Source organism: Dreissena polymorpha, chromosome 1, assembly GCF_020536995.1.
Source record: "Dreissena polymorpha isolate Duluth1 chromosome 1, UMN_Dpol_1.0, whole genome shotgun sequence".
Lineage (NCBI taxonomy): Eukaryota > Metazoa > Mollusca > Bivalvia > Myida > Dreissenidae > Dreissena > Dreissena polymorpha.
This window is the reverse complement of record NC_068355.1, coordinates 54,888,421-54,907,186: the sequence shown is the minus strand read 5'-3', so window position 1 is coordinate 54,907,186 and position 18,766 is coordinate 54,888,421. Positions and strand designations below refer to the sequence as shown.

The 18,766-nt window shown below is 36.3% G+C and overlaps 1 long non-coding RNA gene across 4 annotated transcripts; it reads right to left on the bottom strand.

Moving 5' to 3' along the window:
• Positions 1-10,553: 10,553 nt before the first annotated feature.
• LOC127881549 (uncharacterized) lies at positions 10,554-17,698 on the bottom strand. 4 transcript variants are annotated; one of them, XR_008050134.1, is made up of 5 exons: positions 17,479-17,698; positions 16,530-16,659; positions 15,251-15,402; positions 11,509-11,542; positions 10,554-10,616 (listed from the first exon to the last, which is right to left on the bottom strand). It is a non-coding gene; the product is annotated as an uncharacterized LOC127881549 (long non-coding RNA). The 4 variants fall into 4 exon arrangements; XR_008050131.1 differs by having other exon boundaries at positions 16,504-16,659; positions 17,479-17,696; XR_008050135.1 differs by having other exon boundaries at positions 15,251-15,377; positions 17,479-17,696.
• Positions 17,699-18,766: the final 1,068 nt, after the last annotated feature.

Here is an 18,766-nt window from a genome sequence, read left to right as displayed (position 1 = left end):
ATGATCTGAAAGTAATTGTTTATAACGTAGAAGTTAGTGTCATGAATAGTAAATTGGAATAATGCACTTAATAGAAACTATACATATTGTATATAAGACTAAAATAAGCAGAAATGAAATACCAGTAGCATTATTAATACATTTTTATACCCCCACAAACGAAGTTTGTCAGTCCGTCTGCCTGTCTTGTCTGTCGGTCCGTATTAAGTGTCCGCTCTCTAATTCAAGTTGTTTTTACCCGATCTTCACCAAACTTGGTCAGATGTTGTATCTATATGATGTCTAGGTCAAGTTCGAATATGGGTAATGCCGGATCAAAATCTAGGCCAAGGGGTCACTTAGTGCTTTTAAACTTTGAGCATGGTGTCCGCTCTCTAATTATGCACCCCTTCGAAGAAGAGGGGGTATATTGTTTTCCACATGTCGGTCGGTCGGTCCGTCCATCAGATGGTTTCCGGATGATAACTTGAGAACGCTTAGGCCTAGGATCATGAAACTTCATTGATCATGACTGGCAGATGACCCATCTTGATTTTCAGGTTACTAGGTCAAGGTCACAGTTATTTCAAATAATAAAATGGTTTCAAGATGGTAACTCAAGAATGCTTAGGCCTAGGATCATGAAACTAAGGATCATGAAACTTCATAGGAACATTGATCATGACTGGCAGATGACCCCTATTGATTTTCAGGTCACTAGGTCAAAGGTCACAGTGACAAAAACGTATTCACACAATGGCTGCCACTACAACTGACAGCCCATATGGGGGGCATGCATGTTTTACAAACAGCCATTGTATATACTACTACCCCATGCTCGTATATAAGTAATGCCGTATCAAGCCAGTACTATACTAGCGAGTCATGTATCGGATATATCCTACTACCCATGCTCGTATATAAGTAATGCCGTATCAAGCCAGTACTATACTAGCGAGTTATATAGCGGGTATATCCTACTACCCCATGCTCGTATATAAGTAATGCCGTATCAAGCCAGTACTATACTAGCGAGTCATATACCGGATATATCCTACTACCCCATGCTCGTACATTAGTAATGCCGTATCAAGCCTGTACTATACTAGCGAGTCATAGCGGGTATATACTACTACCCCATGCTTATATATAAGTAATGCCGTACCAAGCCAGTACTATACTAGCGAGTCATATACCGCGTATACCCTACTACCCATGTTCGTATATAAGTAATGCCGTATCAAGCCAGTACTATACTAGCGAGTAATATAGCGGGTATATCCTACTACCCCATGCTGGTATATAAGTAATGCCGTATCAAGCCAGTACTATACTAGCGAGTTATGTACCGGGTATACCCTACTACCCCATGCTCGTATATAAGTAATGCCGTACCAAGCCATTACTATACTAGCGAGTCATATACCGGGTAAACCCTACTACCCCATGCTCGTATATAAGTAATGCCTTATCAAGCCAGTACTATACTAGCGAGTCATATACCGGGTATATCCTACTACCCCATGCCTTTATATAAGTAATGCCGTACCAAGCCGGTACTAAACTAGCGAGTTGTATAGCGGGTACATCCTTCTACCCCATGCTCGTATATAAGTAATGTCGTTTCAAGCCAGTACTATACTAGCGAGTTATATACCGGGTATAACCTACTACCGCATGCTGGTATAAAAGTAATGCCGTATCAAGCCGGTACTATACTAGCGAGTTATATAACGGGTATATCCTACTACCCCATACTCGTATATAAGTAATGCCGTATCAAGCCAGTACTTTACTAGCGAGTCATATACCGGATATATCCTACTACCCCATGCTCGTATACCCGGTATAAGTAATGCCGTATCAAGCCAGTACTATACTAGCGTTTCATAGCGGGTATATACTACTACCCCATGCTCGTATATAAGTAATGCCGTTTCAAGCCAGTACTATACTAGCGAGTCATATACCGGGTATACCCTACTACCCCCATGCTCGTATATAAGTAATGCCGTATCAAGCCAGTACTATACTAACGAGTCATATACCGGGTATATCCTACTACCCCATGCTCGTATAAAAGTAATGCCGTATCAAGCCAGTACTATACTAGCGAGCCATAGCGGGTATATACTACTACCCCATGCTCGTATGTAAGTAATGCCGTACCAACCCAGGACTATACTAGCGAGTCATATACCGGGTATATCCTAATACCCCATGCCTTTATATAAGTAATGCCGTATCAAGCCAGTACCATACTAGCGAGTTGTATACCGGGTATATTCTACAACCCCATGCTGGTATATAAGTAATGCCGTATCAAACCAGTACTATTTTAGCGAGTTAAATAGCGGGTATATCCTACTACCCCATGCTCATTATAAGTAATGCCGTATCAAGCCAGTACTATATTAGCGAGTTATATAGCGGGTATATTCTACTACCCCATGCTCGTATATAAGTAATGCCGTATCAAACCGGTACTATACTAGAGAGTCATAGCGGGTATATACTACTACCCCATGCTCGTATATAAGTAATGCCGTATTCAGCCGGTACTATACTAGCAAGCTATATACCGGATATATCCTACTACCCAATGCTGGTATATAAGTAATGCCGTATCAAGCCGGTACTATACTAACGAGCCATATACCGGGTATATCCTACTACCCCCATGCTCGTATAAACGTAATGCCGTATCAAGCCAGTACTATACTAGCGAGTTATATACCGGGTATATCCTACTACCCCATGCTCTTATATAAGTAATTCCGTTTCAAGCCAGTACTATACTAGCGAGTTATATACCGGGTATATCCTACTACCCATGCTCGTATATAAGTAATGCCGTATCAAGCCAGTATTATATTAGCGAGTCATGTACCGGATATATACTACTATCCCATGCTCGTATATAAGTAATGCCGTACCAAGCCAGTACTATACTAGCGAGTTATATAGCGGGTATATCCTACTACCCCATGCTCGTATATAAGTAATGCCGTATCAAGCCAGTACTATACTAGCGAGCAATATACCGGATATATCCTACTACCCAATGCTCGTATATAAGTAATGCCGTATCAAGCCTGTACTATACTAGCGAGTTATATAGCGGTATATACTACTACCCCATGCTGTTATAAGTAATACCGTATTAGTTACACTGTTTGTCACTGATGGTGTATGAGTGCGAAGCTCGAGAAGGGAACTGAGGGTGTATATCCTATACACAATCAGTTACTAACTGTGTATCCATTATATCTCAACCGATTACTCGGGGTGTATGGAAATTTCTCAGGGTGTATGGAAAATACACAATGGGCACATGGCCTCTCAAAGCAAATCGAATCAGGTCATTTTTGTAGGAGGCGAGTTATACCTTACTACCCTATGCTCGTATAAGTAATGCCGTATCACATCAGTTGTATTTTTGACGTCATTTAGTTATATACAGGATAGTCATATAGCGGGTATTTCCTATAACCCCCAAGTACGTACTGTTAATGCTATATCAAACCTGTTATATTCCTAATTTCACAAAGCGGGTATAACCGACTATCCCAGGCTCAAGTTTGCCAAGCGGTATCTCCCCAGTAATATTCTACATGTCATTATGCGGGGATACCTGACTATCGTATGTTCGTATTTAAGTGATGCTGTAGCACATTAGTTCAACACTCACAAGTCATACCAAGGGTATATAGGGTTAGGGCAACTAAACCTAATTATATTGTTCACTGCTCGCCTGCATGGTCTGTTCTTCTAAAAGCCATGTAAGAAACACAATCATTCTGCTGTGTGCATATTTTGATCAAATTAATGAATGCTAGTTCGGTTGTTCGGCGTAGCTGTCTTACCAAGCTTTTCACATTAAATACCCTTTATCAACAAACAATTAAATGATGGCGAAATTTCACGCCTGTAGACCCGAATGAATGAATCAGAATATTTTAATTATTGATTTCAGAGAAATCACCCACAGCATTGGCCAAATCACTGCGGAAATCCGGACTTCTTCATGCACGTTTTTGACCTAACAACAATCACTGCGAAATAGCGCAGACAGTGTTTGACTTACGCTGGCCGCATACGCATTAAGACCTATTTTCGCAAGACGCGACTATAAGTGTGATTTGGTTGTGTTGAAAGAACACTGTGCATGTATGAACTATTTACATCTCATTGCGATGGCGATATAATAAATTCATAATAAGCCTTGTGAGGCCACATATGATCACATGTAGTATATTTTTATCTAAGGACAAAGTTGTTCGGTTTGAATATACGTGCACTTTATAAGAAACACATCATGCGGTGGATATGCGACAATTAAACCTATATTTTCTATTTTAATATTTATAAACGTGAATATACGACTTGCTTTAACGATACAAGCGTAAATTCGTTACTGATAGGATCATGCGGCAGCAATGAATAGGACACTCCTCGTGTAAGTATCATCATAGTCTAGGGACCCTTCAGATTTTGCATCGTAAAAAGTGTGACCCAGTAATATTGCTTAAAATGGTTGAGCTAACTTTATTTTCATCTTTTCTCGTGCATTTTAATTACCCACATATTTAGGTCTGGTTGATAGTACTTTTACTTCCCACAGAGCAATTCGGTTCAAATTACTAATAACAACAATACACATTTTTAGCTTTATTTCAAATGTGAACATATTTATTTAACGCAGACGTGTACATAATTTTAACACAGAACAAGGGCTGTTTGTAAAACATGCATGCCCCCCCTATGGGCTGTCAGTTGTAGTGGCAGCCATTGTGAATACGTTTTTGTCACTGTGAACTTGACTTTTGACCTTGTGACCTGAAAATCAATAGGGGTCATCTGCCAGTCATGATCAATGTACTTGAGAAATTTCATGATCATAGACCTAAGTATTCTTGAGCTATCAAAAGGAAACCATTAAACTGTTTTGAGTCACTATGACCTCAATCTTTGACCTAGTGACCTGAAAATCAATAGGGGTCTTCTGCCAGTCATTATCAATGTACCTATGAAGGGGGTCATCTGCCAGTCATTATCAATGTACCTATGATTTTTTTATTTTATGATCCTAGGCGTAAGCATTTATGAGTTATCATCCGGAAACCATTTTTCTATTTCGAGTCACTGTGACCTTGACCTTTGACTTAGTGACCTGAAAATCAATAGATGTCATCTCCGAGTCATCATCAATGTACCTATGAAGTTTCATGATCCTAGGCGTAAGCGTTCTTGAGTTATCATCCGGAAACCATTTTACTATTTCGAGATCAATAAACCTATGAATTTTCATGATCCTAGGCCATCAGGAAACCATCTGATGGACCAACCAACTGACATGTGCAAAACAATATACCCCTCTTCTTCCAAGGGGGGCATAAACATAATATTAATTTTTAGTAATCTAAATTAAATAAAAATTGCTAGATTGTATTTTCCGAGAAATTATCGGAAAACATCGTTAAAGTTAAAGGGTATCTGCCAGCTTATGCCATTATAACACAAATGTTAAATGACAAAAGCTGTTGCCCGGTTCACGGCACGCGGAGCCTACCCTATTGTGAACCAAAATCTTTTTGTGTATTTCATCCTAGTAGTTACCTTGACATAGAACAGACACATTGGTTACTTTTATGAAACAATTCTTATAAAACTTGGTATACAAATTGCGACATTGTTGCCCATTTGTCCGTCAGTCCATGTCCGAATAGTAGCTAAAATTGAGAAAACTCAGTAAGATTTCATGAAACTTAATATTCACATAATTTTTAAATACACAAAATAATACATTGACCATTTTAATTTTGTGATAAAACTTGGTTTACAAATGAACTCAGAAGAGCAATGTGATAATTATTTTGTCCCTACCGTTTTCACATGAAGGGATTTACGGTTGACCCACTGTCAATCGGTCTGTCAGTCAAATAAACCTGGATCTGGTTACAATGTTTTCCTAAGATTTCACCAGGTTACCTACTTTTTGGACACACTCAACCCAGGCTTACTCAACCAAGATGAGCATGTCGATCAGGTTTCATCAACATTGAGTCGAAAAAAGCCTGGTTTCTTCCATCACCTGATGATCCTCTAACACAGCAAGTCAATCCTCGAATGTCCGAAATATGTTCTGGTTCTTATAGTGGCAGACAAAAACAAGACCTATGATTTTAAGTAAATTTGTTATGTTCATATATACATTAATTATTCCAACTATTTTTTTAGCTCATATATGTTGTTATACAATTGTATTAAACATGGCCATTTAAGTCTTTCATAAGATTCTAACTAAACAAATGAGTTTTAATTTCTTTTAAAACTCTTGATGCAAGCAAACGATGAACGGCAGTATTGGGGGAAAAAAACTGGCAGACAATATGTATTTGACCATCAAAACTAGAGAAGACTGAGATAAAGATATGCAGAAAATGAAGCAACACCAGTTCATACACAGTGCTAAACTCACATCATAGAGATGTTTAAGTGCATGGATTTCAAGACTATTATAGCTCAGGACTTTGGTACAGTCTCCCCATCTACAGCATTTCTCTTGAACCACATGAGAGATGATATGTGCATCTTGCTGTCCTATGGAGTGGAAGTCTTCCTTGCAGGATATCCATTTGCACGAATACTCCTATAACAAGCAACTTTGTAAACTGCAGATTGGAAGCCAAAGTCAATTAACTTACAGTGTCCACATTTTTAACTTTAGTTATAATCATTGACTAAGTTTTTCACAAATGTTATTTTTGATTGAAAATGTTAATGAAAAGGCAAAAAAAAGAGATTTACTGTGAAATAAGTCAATGGAGATAAGCCTACTAATAGCCCTTGGTGTGTATTGTGGATTTTACCATGATTTGTTTAACTCTATTTTTGTTTTATTTATCTATATATTTATATTTTCTATGAGTTCTTTACGCAGATACACATCTAATCAGAGCCTCTGTTAATGTAATAAAAGTATGTTACTGTTCTGTTCTTCTGTTAATAACTAATCTAAAAAGAAAGAAAAAAAGTAAATTTGCACTATTGTATGAATATGGCATACACTTATTTTTCCATGTTGAAATCTTATTAAATTCATGATATGAAGCCCTAAAATGTTTGTAACAAACAGATGGATGGACTGACAGACTGACCGATATAAAACGCCAACACTATATCTCTCTGGCTTTGGAAAGGATAATGATTCAACAGAAAGTAGAAATCATCAATAAAAACTTGATGCATCTAAGTTAACTTAGCAATTAGTGAGTTCAATATGTCCTTTAACTGAACAAAAAACAGATGTTTCAAAAACTTAACATGATTTGTCATTTGTTGCAAATATTAAGAAGTACTTACAGGTCCTGGGTTTCAATCACCAACATATGATAAAATAGTTCTCAGTAACAAAAGGCACAAAAATGCAAGAAAAAAATCACTTTAATGTTAAAATAAATATATATAGTTATTCAATAAACAATGTATATTTTGTCATAAAGTACCGGTCCTGGATTGTTCTCAACATCATTTAAGAGCATGAACATCCACTGGGACAGGTTAACATGTTGTTGAATACACAGCTGCATCATGATGTAATGAAGACCACCTTGTCCACACATACGACCCAGAATCATTAGCCCAAACATCTTGATCCACATGGTGGGTGGGAAATGTTTGTATGCTCCTAAAGAACAAAACATGTTAATGATTTATCATTTCAAGTATAAAAGGCAAGCCTTAAAATTCTTAGAAAGCTTTAACATCTGAAGGTTAATATCACCCTGGCTGTACAGATCTTGGTAATATACCCATTTAAAAAACATTCCTTAAAGCCACACACCTTGAAATGAAATATCTGGCATAGTAAATTTGGATATAAATAAGAAACATATTTTATCTTTGCCAATTAGAATATATCTGGTGGTTGCAAGGTAGAAATCCGTCTTTCTTGTGCTTTAAAACTTAAAAATAATTGTGTTTCTCGAATTGAACATGTACGTTTACAAATCATACATTCAGTTTTAAAATATAAAAAAATAAATTACTTGCTAACTAGGCTATAGATTTAATGACAATTTTGCACACTTTCAAATTGCATCTATATGTACTGAGTAACATGTATTTAATTTCAAGGTGTGTGGCTTTAATGTAATAAACAAGAGTGCTTAACTGTCACAAGATACACCCGTTTGAAGGTTTTGGACACCATGCTAAACGCTGGAAATGCACTAAGTGACCTAGTTTTCGACCCGGCATGACCTATATCTGAACTTGACTTTATCATTAAGACACAACTTCTGCCCAAATTTGGTGAAGATCGGATGAAAACTCTTTCAATTAAAGAGCTTACACCATGCTAAATCCTTGAAATGCACCCTGTGAACTAGTTTTTGACCCAGCATGACCCATATTTGAACTTGAACTAGATATTGTCTAGATACAACTTCTGACCACATTTGTTGAAGATCAGATGAAAACTACTTCAATAAGAGAGTGGACACCGTGCTAAATGCTTGAAATGCACTAAGTAACCTCCTGACCTAGTTTTTGACCTGGCGTGACCCATATTTGAACTTGACCTAGATAACATTCTGACCCAATTTCTGACCAAATTTGGTGAAGATCGGATGATAACTACTTCAATTTGAGAGCGGAACCATGCTTAATCCTTGAAATGTACTAAGTGAACCCCTGACCTTGTTTTTGACCCGGCATGACCCATAATTGAACTTGACTTAGATATTGTCTAGATAAAACTTCTGACCAAAGTTTGTGAAGATTGGATGAAAACTACTTCAATTAGAGAGCAGACACCATGCGAAATGCATGAAATGCTCTAAGTGACCTCGCGACCTAGTTTTTGACCCGGCATAACCCATATTTGAACTTGACCTATATATCATTTACACACAACTTATGACCAAATTTGATAAATATCAGAAAAAAACTACTCCAATTAGAGAGCCACCAATGCTAAATCCTTCAAATGCACTAAGTGACCCCGTGACCTAGTTTTTGACCTGGCATGACCCATATTCAAACTTGACCTAGATATTGTCTAGATACAACTTCTGACCAAGTTTGGTGAAGATCGGATGAAAACTATTTGAATTAGAGAGTGGACACTGTTATGGACGCCGCCGCCCGCCAAGGGTGAAACTATAATACGTCCCGTTTTTTCAAAACCGGCGTATAAAAATAAGTAATATCCCTCACAGGGTTCAGGTCACACAATCAACTTATAGACAATAGGCAATACTTAATTCATTCGCTTCAAACTGTTTCTCTTGACAGATAACAAATGTTCAATCAAATTTTCATTCAAGATCTTGTCACTTCATTTGGTTACAAATTTGAAATATACTAAAATTTGCCTTCATAATGGAAACTTCTATTTTCCAAGCATGCCTTCCACTTCCTTGAGCTGACTTCGTTGAGTTCATGATTAGCAGATGCAATCTGTAAGATTTACTTATAAATAACTCTAAAATAAGTAATTGTTACCCAAAAAATAAAAAAATATAAATTCTTTTGTCTAATTACACACTTTCACATACATAAATGTGACACACGCATAAAGGCCCATAACCATCCAATCAAAATATTCAGAAATAGAGGTGCTCATTATACTAACAGTAATGACTAAGTTTGTATACATGTATGTTTTTTCAACTATGTTTTGCAAAATATTCTCATGCAAACCAGGGTTTCCAATTTAATAAGCCACATGTACATTGCATGTAACAGGGGTAAGACAATGCTAACAAGAAATGTGGTTGTCAGAAACACAATGCCCCCTAATGCGCCACTTTGATTATTTTTTTTACCTTTGACCTTTAAGGATGACCTTGATCTTTCACCACTCAAAATGTGCAGCTCCATGAGATACACATGCATGCCAAATATCAAGTTGCTACGTTCAATATTGCAAAAGTTATGAAGAAGGTTAAAGTTTTGGTTAAAGTTTTTGAATTATTTTTTTTGACCTTTGACCTTGAAGGATGACCTTGACTTTGACCTTTCACCACTCAAAATGTGCAGCTCCATGAGATACACATGCATGCCAAAAATCAAGTTGCTATGTTCAATATTGCAAAAGTTATGATGAAGGTTAAAGTTTTGGTTAAAGTTTTGGGACACACACACACACACACACACACATGGACACATACAATGACAGACAGGCCATAAACAATATACCCCCGATCTTTCGATCCGGGGGCATAAAAATAATCCTGGTTGTGTTTTTCAAGCAATCTAGCTAAAACAAACAGGTTTAATAAAATAGAAAGATTAACTAAAATGAACATACCAGTTATATAGGGCTATAACTATCATATTGAGTATGTCAACACAAAATCGTGTCATTAGTTGCTAAAAGATACAGAAAGCATTATATGGGAAAGTGCATGTGTTGACCTCCTTTTTTTGTTACTTTATTTGTAGATAAAATGCTTGTCAAGCATACACAAGTTAGTGATTTAAAGTCATACCATTGGTGAGCCTATCAGCTTAATTTTACTCTCTTTTCCAGTCTCTGGTTGCTTGATGTGGCGACTGCAGAAGTTGCTCAGCAAAGCGTCTTCGTTGGAGCAAACAACCCTGCATTCTGGACACCGATTGTGCGCCTCCTTTAAATATAAAACTTTGTGAAACATAAAAATATATTTAACATTTATTTTTCATCATTTTAACCAATAAATACCTACTAAACAAGAACTTTGACATTAACTTAGATAAGAAAACATATATATTATTTTCATTTAAATTGTTAAACAAGAGCTGTCTCCATAGGATGACGTATGCCCCCAATAAATGCTTTGATAGAAATTATGAGCATTTTTCGAACCCTAAACGCGGAACCTAAGGTCAAGGTCATGGGGTAAAAATTTGTGTGGGTATGGAAAGGCCTTGTCCATATACACATGCATATCAAATATGAATGTTACATCTGAAGCGACAAAAGAAGTTATGAGCATTTTTCGAAACCTAAACACAAAGTGTGACGGACAGACAGACATCAGACAAACAGACAGAAGGACAGTTCGATCACTATATGCCCTCCTTCGGCGGCATAAAAAAAGTTAATCCAGAAATGCAAAATAAGTCCCAAACTAGAGAGCGGACACCATACTTAATCCTTGAAATGCACGTAATGTAAGCAAGTTAGTTCAAATAACAATGTACACAATTTCAATACTTTCTTAAAGTTAGTTCAAATAACAATGAACACAATTTCAATATTTTCTTATCACTTAATCAATAATTATTATTTTGAAAAAAAACATCCTGACAGTCCCCTCACATTTATGTGACTGAACTATCAGTCAAAAAAACGTTTGTTAGCTAACAGGGAGATATCTGTTATGGGAGAAGGTTCAAAATATTTTTGCCATTTCTTATATCACACTGCAAGTGTCAGTGCTACTGGCTCTGGGCATTTTCTATTTTTATCAAACCACTAAATTCAATGTATTTTATTCAGAAAACTTTGCAAAAGACAACCTCAGTGTCTGGACTGACCTGATGCACCAAATCGCACAAGTCAGCTACATCTCTGAAATTATTTCAATACAATCATTTTCATTAATAAAAATAGATAACAAGAGCTGTCAGAGGACAGCGCCCTCGACTATTCGAGTGCTTGACAGTATAACGTAAGCCATCATGGGGAAATTGTTCATATTCAATAATTTATTAGATGATCTTTCAAAAATAAAAAAAGGAAAAAAAAATAAAAATTTGGGGAGGGGGTAGGGGGGTTGAGAGGGGGGTATAACATGGGGTGTGGTCATTTATTAGACGATCTGACGATCTTTCAAAAATAAAAAAAAGGAAAACAAAAAAATTTGGGGGGGGGGGGGTGGGGGGGGGGCAGGGATTCTGGGTTGGGGCGTGGGGTATTGCAGTGCTGCAGCTAGGATTTAAAAAGGGCAGGGGGATTTTTTGTCAAAAGGGCACTTTGGACGCGCAGTATTTTGTCAAAAGGGCACTTTCGAGCGCGCAGGCGTTTCGAGAATGCTTCCTCATGCATGTTAATTTATGTGTTATCAATAATTGTAAGAATAAATTATTCCCATTGTCATTAAACAATTCAAATTTAATTACTACAATGAGGAATAAATTAATTACAATGTATTTTAATAAGAGATTTATTAATCATCATATGTAAAAAAAAATTTTTAAAAAATAAAAAAAATTTAAGGGCAGGGGGGGCCCTAGGAAGGTCAGGGCGGAGGTTCGGGAGGGCAGGGCGGGGCGCCCTTCGATTTTGGCCTAGCTGGAGCACTGGTATTGCACGGGTGGAATCCATTGTGGTATTCAGGTAAGTGTTGTTTTGTCAAAGTATTCATAAAATCTAATCATAAATAAAGAAGTTATGTGAATTTAAGCAAAATGTCCAATTCTCAAAGTAAAAAAGGGGCCATAATTCTATCAAAATGCTTGATTCAGTGGTCTAATCTTGTTTATAGGTTGGGGTCATGTTGGTAAACAAGTATGCAAAATATAATAGCAATATGTCAAAGGACATAGGAAATATTTGGGGTAGTACGCAAACTTTAACATAGATTTATCAATGATATGCATATTCTGAGTATAAAAGGGGCCGTAATTCTATCAAAATGCTTGATTAAGTGGTCTGCTCTTGTTTGTAGGTTAAAGGTCATGTTGGTAAACAAGTATGCAATATATGAAAGCAATATGTCAATGGACATTGAAAATATTTGAAGTAGTACGCAAACTTTAACATTTGCACGCTCACGGAAACGCCAACGCTGGGGTGAGTAGGATAGCTCCACTATATATATTTCATATATAATAGTCCAGCTAAAATACAGTCATCAATTAAAGAGTTGTTGTCACTGGGAATGTGATCTTGCATATATACACTTCATGTTGACAACATATTATTTTCAATTAAATTGTTAAACAAGATCTGTCTCCATAGGATGACGTATGCCCCCAATAAATGCTTTGATAGAAATTATGAGCATTTTTCGAAATCTGAATGCATTTTTTGAACCCTAAACACGGACCCTAAGGTCAAGGTCATGGGGTAAAAATTTGTGTGCGTATGGAAAGGCCTTGTCCATGTACACATGCATATCAATTATGAATGTTACATCTGAAGCGACAAAAGAAGTTATGAGCATTTTTCGAAACCTAAGCACAAAGTGTGACAGACGGACAGACAGACATCAGATAAACAGACGGAAGGACAGTGCGATCACTATATGCCCTCCGTTGGCGGCATAAAAAACGTTAATTTAGAAATGCAAAATAAGTCCCAAACTAGAGAGCGGACACCATACTTAATCCTTGAAATGCACTTAGTGACCCTGTGACCTAGTTTTTGACCCGGCATGACCCATATTCGAACATGACCTAGATGTTGTCTTGATACAACTTCTGACCAAGTTTGGTAAAGATCAGATGAAAACTACTTCAATTAGAGAGCAGACACCATGCTTAAACCTTAAAATGCACTAAGTGACCCCATGGTCTAGTTTTTGACCCGGCATGGCCCATATTCGAGCTTGACCTAGATATTGCCTAGATACAACTTCTGACCAAGTTTGGTAAAGATCAGATGAAAACTATTTGAATTAGAGAGCGGACAAGAAAAGTGTGACAGACAGACAGACAGTGCGAAAACTATATACCCTCTTTTCTTCGAAAGGGGGCATAAAAAATGTGGAGTAAAATATATACAAATGTGTTCTTTTTCTTTGCAGACTGACTTACCTATCAAAATAGTTACATAAACAAATATGTATAATTATATTGTTAATATTATGCGCATAAATAAAACATTTGCTATTTCATGTAAAATTAATTTTAGACAGCAAATAATGAAACAAGAAACCGTTTGAGACGGGTGATGCTCCACAAAGGTTTTTTTGTCACAATATTGCCCTATATATTCAGATAAAAGGAAACGTCTTGAGGGGCATAACTTTGGACAAAATAATACAATGGATGGTTTAGTAACTTAAAAATTTCAAAGGGCCATAACTCTGTAAATAAATCATCTAACCAGAACCCACTAATAACATGCGCATCTCCTCAAGGTAGTTAAGCTTCCCATAAAGCTTCATTGTATTCCAGTCAGTAGTTGGGGAGAAATAGCCCGGACAAGAATTGCACTATATGTACAGTTATTAGAAAATTTCAAAGGGCCATAACTCTGTGAAAAATCATCCGACCATAACCGGCTTATAATATGCACATCTCCTGTTGGTAGTGAAGCTTCCCATAAAATTTCATTGAATTCATGTAATAAGTTGCTGAGAAATATCTCGGACAAGAATTGCACTATATGTACAATGGAAAATTTCAAATGGCCATAACTCTGTGGAAAATCATCCGACGAGAACCGGCTGATAATATGCACATCTCCTGTTGGTAGTGAAGCTTCCCATAAAGTTTCATTGAATTCCCGTCATTAGTTGCTGAGAAATTGCTCGGACAAGAATTGCTCTATATGTACAATGGAAAATTTCAAAGGGTCATAACTCTGTGAAAAATCATCCGACCAGAACCCGCTGATAATATGCACATCTCCTCTTGGTAGTGATGCTTCCCATAAAGTTTCATTGAATTCCAGTCATTAGTTGCTGAGAAATAGCCCGGACAAGAATTGCACTATATGTACAGTAAATGGAAAATTTCAAAGGGCCATAACTCTGTGAAAAATCATCCGACCAGAACCCGCTGATAATATGCACATCTCCTTTAGGTAGTAAATCTTCCCATAAAGTTTCATTGAATTCCGGTCAGTAATTGCTGAGAAATAGCCCTGACAAGAATTGCACTATATGTACAGTTAATAAAAAAATTAAAAGGGCCATAACTCTGTGACAAATCATCCGACCAAAACCCGCTGATAATATGCACATTTCCTCTTAATAGTGAAGCTTCCCATTAAGTTTCATTGAATTTCGGCCTTTAGTTGCTGAGAAATAGCCCGGACAAAAATTGTTCACGGACGGACAGACGGACTGACGAAGCGGCGACTATATGCTCCCCCCCAAATTTTTTGGGGGAGCATAAAATGTCAAATTAACATGGATAATAGAAAATATTGTGAAATGCTTTATTTATAAATTAGAAACTAGATAACACTTCTAAAATGATTGCAAGTTTCCATGACTCATTGAGGAATAAACCATGTAAAATGTTAGTTTTGCAAATTTATATAGTTATGGGAAACAACTACATTAAATTTAAATATCAAAGCTTTTTTTTATAATTGTATATGTACCGGTAAAACACCGCTTCATTCGTAAGAATGTCATTTGAGCCTAGATGAAGATACAGCTGTTGAACATCCATCTTCCGCAAGTCTCTCAACAATGCATGGCGAAAACGATCACAAGAAAATTTGGCACCTTTGAAAACAGAGTTGGCGAATGTCTGTGTAAATAAATCACAAATATACATGAATGAATACACAAGGAAAATTCATGCTTTGCCTCAAGATTAAAATGAAAAGTTTGCAATAACAATTCCCTACAATCTGTAAAATATTCCACACGCTTAAATAAAATATATAACCATGCAAATTAGTTAGAAAACGCAATGATGCCAATCATTGCACAAGAGCATAATAAGTTTAACTTTATATTGATGACAAATACTGTAATCATACGAAGCTTAGGACTTTACATTTGAACTGTTTAAGTATAAAGAAATGAAATAATTACATCATTTATAGAAACTATGAGTATCACGTTTAAATGGTGGCATTTCGTGTTTTCTCAAAAATGTTTACAAAAACAGTAAACATTTAAACGACTGTTGATATCAACATAATCCATTTTAGTTCATTACGTTACAATGTTGCAAAACTTATTAAAAGCTGTTAAAAAAAGACTGGTATACATTTGTATCATGTGTGCCAGATGGCCCTTATTCACAACAGCGTAAACATAACAAAACACCATGTACGACCTAGACAGCTTGAATATTTGACACACGTCGGCACAAAGTGCTCGGGAAAATTTTCCAGCTATTTGTTGCATGATCATTCCCCGAATTGTCTTGAACATTTGACGCGCGTCAGCACAACGTGCATGAGGAAATTTTTTCCGACATTTATTCATCCGCATTCATTTTTAATTTAATAAACAGATACTCGTTTTTATGTACATCTTGTTAGGTAGAAAACAATAAAAAATTTACACAGGTGTAGTCTTATTGAAGAAATGTGGGATCAATATTTATTTGTCTTTGTTATAAAATACTACGGCATGTAAGTAGAAAATGTGTACCCAATGACTCAACAACGGCAAGAACAGTTGGTTTTAATATGACGTCATTGCCCAAATGGGTTATGATCTGAATATAACTTCTGGAAATAATCATTACTTTCAGTTTGGAAATGCGATGTCAATGACGCTTTTATAACTGACATATGGATACCGTTTAAACGGTAACCTTTTGTTTATTTCATTAATCATTTCGTTTTAACGTTTAGAAAAATGTGTACATGTGATGCCATTAATAGAAACAAACCTGAAACTGTAATTACTGTTCTATACCATTGTCATTACATATTCTCATCAGAGATTGGCAGGCATTTGACAGCTATATCATCAGGAAGAATATCCTTAATCCGATGAGCATTGGAGTCCCCAGCAATACGGTTCACTTTTCTCCTGTCTTGGGCACCTGAAAAAATAAAAGGAAAATGCTTCCTGACACAACACTGCATCCTGTTCAAAAGAGCCTGCGTAATAAATCTACTAATTATAAAAAGACAAGTCTTAACAATCCAAATACTACCTTAACAATACTATTGCAACAAGACTAATAAGGACGACTAAACTTGTCTTATGTGTATCTAACTACACAAAAAGAATATAAACAAAACAGATCAATCACGCTTTAATAAAAATAAAGGTCACACAAGTTAAAAAGCACTAGTTTTCAATAATCAATAAGTGTCAAAATTGCAATACACTGGTCAGTGTTCAGTGCAAATATCACTATGAACATGTCAAAAGTGTCAATTATTGCACTAGTGTGTAACACACTGAATGTGTCCAAATGCGCGAAGCACCTGTGTTTTAATAAATAGTATTAAAGTGTCACTCAAAATTGCAATCCACTGGTAAGTGTTCAATCAATGCAAATATCACACAGTCACTATAAACACATCAAAAGCGTCAATTATTGCACTAGTGTAAAACACACTGTAAGTGTCCAAATGCGCGAAGCACGTGTTTTTAATAGATCACAAAATGGGTAATAAAACGCACAGTTGAACTTAAGGTGAAACGTAAACACAAATCCTTCGTTCACTCACACCGAGTTACTAGGACTTGGTCGCGAAAATGAATGCCACTTTGAATTATACACTTTACAACGTCGAAATACACCAAATCACAATTAAAAGATAGCTATTGCAAGTTCAAAAACAAAACTGAAATATATAAGCGCCGAAATGACTTCTTGATCTCAAAACAATGTCCCAAACGTATACAATACCGGATCTCAACCGTTTGAAAGCTCGTGTGCAATCAAAAGGGGAGATTATTCCAACGATGTTTTTTTCTTGTTTCTCCATTCGGTACCCCTCGCACGTTATTTGATTACGCTTTCTTCATATATGGTCATATTACACTCATTCATAACGTTTATTTATAGATGTTTGTGTTGTGACATATATGGTTATGATTACCATATAAGGTAAAGACGGCCAGGGACCAGAGTCGCTCTGTTAGGTAGCGTAATTCAGAAAACATTTTTATCCCATCATCAGACGTGCATTGTCGAAATAAACCACTGTGGAATAAATTTTCCTCTATTTCAGCAGTGCTGAAATATAGATGTCACGCGCGGCGAAAAATGTTCATATTACTCGGAATCAACTATAAAGTTATCATTTTTAGTAAAATCGAATCAGATTCAACAAAACAAACAATTTGATACCAAGATGTAATATATTTTCAACACATAATTCAACTCAAAAAGCAAATAAACATTATTTACAAATATAAAGTGCGCGTACTCGTGACGTCATTATTAACACGTCATACGACACAATGCATGTTGTTTCACGCTAAACATGCAGTTGTTTAGTGTATTTTTTTCATTATTTCTTAAAAATCGGCGACGTAGTGGTATGATAAACAGAAAAACAGGTTAGTTACTGATCTTTTTGTAATGTATTAGGCTCGACACGATTAAAATAATGAAACAATGTTTGCTTTAAATATCTTTGGGATTTTCCGTCTAGTTCGATTTTCATATTCTATTTTTAAAGAAATAATTTACGACTAAGAAAATTGATGGGATAAATCGAATACTAGGTCGGTGCCGAATAAAGCAAAGTTTATCTTGCTTGGCACGAAAATCTGAACCACTCGCCAAGGCTCGTGGTTCAGATTTTCTAAGCCTCGCAAAATAAACTTTGCTTTATTCGGCACCGACCTAGTATTCTCTATATAGCATATCAGCTTTTCAGTAGCATCAATAAACGTGACGTCATTAAGTTTCTACGATAGTTGTTTTCAATGAAAGTGACGTCATTTGCAAAATATTTATGAATGAAAACGACGTCATATGTTTGTACAAGTCAATGACGTCACTAAATAGTGAACTTTGTACTAAGAAGGGCGGAGTATTGAAAAATATAGTTCACGTCCTAAAGCTTGAACCAAATCAATCAGAATCGTGTTAGAATCGAAATAATATTTTTATATGATGGTTTGTTGTCGAATAACCCACAGTAAGTTGTATAGATGCGCGTTATCAAATCACTCGTGCTTCGCAC